This window comes from Alosa alosa, chromosome 3, assembly GCF_017589495.1.
Source record: "Alosa alosa isolate M-15738 ecotype Scorff River chromosome 3, AALO_Geno_1.1, whole genome shotgun sequence".
Taxonomy (NCBI): domain Eukaryota; kingdom Metazoa; phylum Chordata; class Actinopteri; order Clupeiformes; family Clupeidae; genus Alosa; species Alosa alosa.
This window is the reverse complement of record NC_063191.1, coordinates 7,725,924-7,730,769: the sequence shown is the minus strand read 5'-3', so window position 1 is coordinate 7,730,769 and position 4,846 is coordinate 7,725,924. Positions and strand designations below refer to the sequence as shown.

At 48.4% G+C, this 4,846-nt stretch overlaps 1 long non-coding RNA gene across 1 annotated transcript in view; it reads left to right on the top strand.

Moving 5' to 3' along the window:
* Window positions 1-3,144, top strand: part of LOC125292518 — a 41,917-nt gene extending 38,773 nt beyond the window's left edge. The window contains exon 3 of the long non-coding RNA XR_007193199.1: window positions 2,995-3,144. This is a non-coding gene — a long non-coding RNA (uncharacterized LOC125292518). The remainder of the gene's footprint in view (window positions 1-2,994) is intronic.
* The last annotated feature ends 1,702 nt before the right edge of the window (window positions 3,145-4,846 follow it).

The following is a 4,846-nucleotide window of genomic DNA, read 5'->3' as shown; positions in this document are numbered from 1 at the left end:
TGTGTGTGTGTGTGTGTGTGTGTGTGTGTGTGTGTGTGCTGCTGCTGCTGCTGCTGCTGCCGTGTGCAGCTGTTGTGTCTGGCCCATGAGGGGTGGTAATGTGTTGGAGACTGCTGAGTGTCTGAGACCCAGACGCCTGAGAAAGGACACAGCTCACAGCTCTCTCTATTCTCTCTCCCTCCTTCTCTCTCCTCTTCCCCCTCTCTCTCTCTCTCTCCTTCTCTCTCCTCTTCCCCCTCTCTCTCTATCTTCTCTCTCTCCTTCTCTCTCCCCTTTCCCTCTCTCTATTCTCTCTTTCTCTCTATTCTCTCTTCTCTATTCTCTCTCCCTCCTTCTCTCTCCTCTTCCCCCTCTCTCTCTCTCTTCTCTCTCTCCTTCTCTCTCCCCTTTCCCTCTCTCTATTCTCTCTTTCTCTCTATTCTCTCTTCTCTATTCTCTCTCCCTCCTTCTCTCTCCTCTTCCCCCTCTCTCTCTCTCTTCTCTCTCCTTCTCTCTCCCCTTTCCCTCTCTCTATTCTCTCTCCCTCCTTCTCTCTCCCTATCCCCCTCTCTCTCATTAGGAACCTCTTTTTGTTCCCCCTCTATGCCGTATCCTCCTCTTCTCTTTCTCTTGATTCTCATATCTCCTTTACCTCCCTCTCACTATCAATTCCCTCCATCTTCATCCACCTCTCCTAATCTTCCTCTTTTTTCCACCCCCTTCTCCACTCCTATCTTCCTCCCCCTTTCTTCATCATTCTTTCTCTCCGTCTCCCTTTCTCTCTTGCACACGCTTTTTTACCTTTCCCCCATATTCTCTTTGCTCTCTCCCCTTTCCCTCTCTCTCTCTCTCTCTTATGTCCTCCTCTCATCATGTCTCCTCTCTTCTCTCTCTCTCTTCTACATCTCTCCATCTCTCTACCTCTTCCTCCCTGTATCATCTATCTCTCTCTCTCTCTCTCTGACCTCTCTAACACTCTATCATTTGATCAGTCTCTGTCTCCACTCTTTCATTTATATCTCCCCATTTGATTCTCTTCTTATTATTCTCTTCATCCCCCTCTCCCTCCCTCTCTTCCTCCCTCCCTCTGTCCCTCCTCTGGATGTTTTATGAGTTCACTCACATGGGAACACATCTTTCTCCAATTTGATGAATGCGGGCAGAGAGAGAGAGAGAGAGAGAGAGAGAGAGAGAGAGAGAGAAGAGAGGGAGAGAAAGAGAAAGAGAGAGGGAGCGAGAGAGAGGGAGAGAAAGAGGGAGATAGAGAGAGAGAGAGAGAAGAGAGAGAGAGGGGGGAGAGAGAGAGAGAGAGGAGAGAGGGAGAAATCATATTTTCCGTGCTGACTCCCTGCTTATCTCCAAAGGCCACATGACGTTGAGCAGCCCTGTGCCGATAAGTGGGTTATCTTAATGACGGGCCTTTCAGCACAAGCAGACTGACCTATTGTCCGTCTGGAAAGGTACTGGCCAGGCGGACGGGGCTGGGGGGGATGGTCGTGGGGGGGCTGTCGTTTGGGTTGACATCTTGGTCATCGTCGTAATCGTCATCATCCTCGCTTCTGTCATCTCGGACAGCTTATTTTTAAGAGATTGGTTTCCTTTTCAGAGGATAGCCAGGCTTCGGTCATGATCTCATTTTGAAAGATGGAAATCCTCTTACAGGTGTGTGTACGTGGGTATAGTGTGTGTGTGTGTGTGTGTGTGTGTGTGTGTGTGTGTGTGTGTGTGTGTGTGTGTGTGTGTGTGTGTGTGTGTGTGTGTGTGTGTGTCTATGTGCATGTTCGGCAATGAAAGGCTGGATTAGCCTTTGTGCGTTCTGAATAACAGGAATAAAAGGAGTTGTCCTCATCAATCACACTGACCCAGAGTGGGCTGTGAACAGCTGCACATCCCCTCCTGTCAGCCGGGAACTTCCTCACACACTCACACACTCCACCGGGCTGGGTTTACTGCTATTCCTGGTTTAGGTGCAGAGGAAGAGCCATTCACTCATGCAGTATGCAATCAGAGCCCTCTCATGGAATATGGAGTTAGAATCTCTAAACAACATGGTGCCATGAAGGACCATTAAAAGATATGAATCTAGGTCTTCATGTAACATGTAGAAAAAGTTTGAGCAGTACCTACATGCACACTTAAGTACGCATAGTGTGAAAGAGTCAGTGAAATGTTCAACAATTTTGAGTAGTTCTTACAAAGTACTTCAGTGTGTTCTATGGTCTCTCTTTATGTAATACTCTCAGGGATACATTTTAGGACTTGTCAAGTACTTAACAACTTCAGTGAAGGGTTTGAAATGAATTGGAAAAAGGATGTTCCTCTCTTAAAAACAGATCGGTTTCGCACGTGTGGACTAGCCCTTAGCCAGAGACCACCAGAGTCCAGCACATCAAAGACCTCCAGTAGCCCTGGACATTATCACCTGCTAAAGCCATGTTAAACTTTTCTCATAGCGAGGGTCAGGATTGAGTTGGTCTGCTCGGACCTGACTGAGGCATATTGATCTGTTGGTGCGGTAATGTCCATGTGTGTCTGTGTGTCTGTGTGTGTGTGTGTGTGTGTGTGTGTGTGTGTGTGTGTGTGTGTGTGTGTGTGTGTGTGTGTGTGTGTGTGTGTGTGTGTCTGTGTGTGTGCGTGTGTGTGTGTGTGTGTGTGTGTGTGTGTGTGTTGTGTGTTTGTTTGTGTGATCCATGTCATTGATTACTGTGGCTGGCGTTAATGTGATTAATTGGATTGTAGATACAGTGGCTGCTCTGGTGCTCTCTCTGCTCAATAGAGCACGGGGGTCAGTCACCCAGGGCTGTACATGTGTTTGACACACACACACACACACACACACCACACACACACACACACACTCACAAATATATGTACTACATTTGGGATGCAACTTCATGGACATATGCATTGCACACACACACACACACACACACACACACACACACACACACACACACACACACACACACACACACACACACACAGTGAAGACTCTCTGTGTTTTCTTTTTTTTAGCTGCACTAACGAGCCCCTTGGGCCGCTTCCATCACCATTGACGAAAGACACACTCCCTCATCTGTCAATCTCCTGAGCGAGCTCCGCCTCATCCCAGATAAGACCGCCCACAAGCTCCCATTCAGCCTGTCCAGCGAGACCCGGCCTGGCGACCTGGTGTGGCCGTCCAACCAATCAGGGCGGGCGGACCTACCATCGCCATGGACACAGAGTCCACCTACTCGGGGTATTCCTACTACTCTGGCCGCTCGCGGGGCTCCCATAGACACAGGTGACTATGACAGCACCTTTCCTTTCTTTCTTTCTTTCTTTCTTTCTTTCTTTCTTTCTTTCTTTCTTTGTCAGTCTGTCTATCTATCCATAAATGTTTCATGAACACATGTGTTTAAGTGGTGATATAGAAGTCTGATTTGGTCAGCATTGATTTATGAAATGTTTTTTTCAGTCCATCTCTCTCCCTCTCTGTCATCCTTTTCTCTTTACCTCCTCCTCTCTCCCTCTCTGTCATCCTTTTCTCTTTACCTCCTCCTCTCTCTCTCTCTGTCATCCTTTTCTCTTTACCTCCTCCTCTCTCTCCCTCTCTGTCATCCTTTTCTCTGTCCAGCTCAATGTTTCGGGCTCTCTTCTGAGCTCTTGACTCTGCTCATTGCCCCCCCCCAACCTCCTACACCTCCATCATCACTCGGTCCATCCTCGGGCCATCTTTCGGAACCTTCTCTCTTCTCTCACTCTCTCTTTCTCTCTCTCTCTCTCTCTCTCTCTCTCTCTCTCTCTCTCTATCTCTCTATCTCTCCCGTCTCCTTTTCTCTGTCGCTTTTTCTGTCTTCCCCTGAGGCTCTTTTCTTTTCCTCTCAGGCACTTCCTGACTCTCTCTCTCTTCCTATCCCTCTCTTCTTCTCTTCCTCTCCCTCTCTTCTTCTCTCCCTCTCTTCCTCTGTCTCTTTTGTAGGCAGGGCTTGTTTTTAATGACACTGTCAATAGTGCAATCATCTGACCTGACAGAAGAGAGGGAGAGAGGAGGAGAGAGAAAGAGGAGGAGTGAGGAGAAGAGAGGAGGAAAAAGGAAGGGGACAGAGTGACACTGACAATAGCCTCTGGCCAGAGAACTCTCTCACTCCCTCTCTCTTCCTCTCTCTCTCATCCTCTCTCTCTCTTCCTCTCTCTCTCATCCTCCCTCTCTCATCCTCCCTCTCTCTTCCTCTCTCTCTCTTCCTCTCTCTCTCATCCTCTCTCTCTCTTCCTCTCTCTCTCATTCTCTCTCTTTTCCTCCCTCTCTTTTCCTCCCACCCTCTCTCCCTCCCTCTCTCTGTTTTAATATTTCATTATTTGCCCCATTTTGGAGATTTCTACCTACCCTAGCTGAGCTTGGGAACCTAACATTGGCTCCCCCTCGGCCAAATGCGATGCTTCTTTGCTATAGTAGAGTTGCGTAGCACTGTTTAGGTTTCAAGAAATGCACAGTGAGAGAAATACAAACAGTTGTTTCCGCTGGCCACTGTTTGCCTATTGTCCAGAGGTCAGAGTTCACATAGCTGCTGCTGAGGGTTGTCAGTGGTGTACCTGTAGGAGAGCCACCTTGAAGCTCTTTACATGACAAATGTCATGTTGAGGCAAAGCTTCTCAGTCGTTCCTACAGTCTGTCTGACACCCCCCCCCCTCTCTCTTTATCTGGCATACTCAAATAACACACACAGACATGTATCTGTGATGGCATGCACACACTCACTCTCACACACTCACACTTTCACTCCCTCGCTGATGCACACACACACACAGACCCATGGACACACACACACGCGGACACACAGACACACACACACACACACACACACCCACCCACCCACCCACCCAC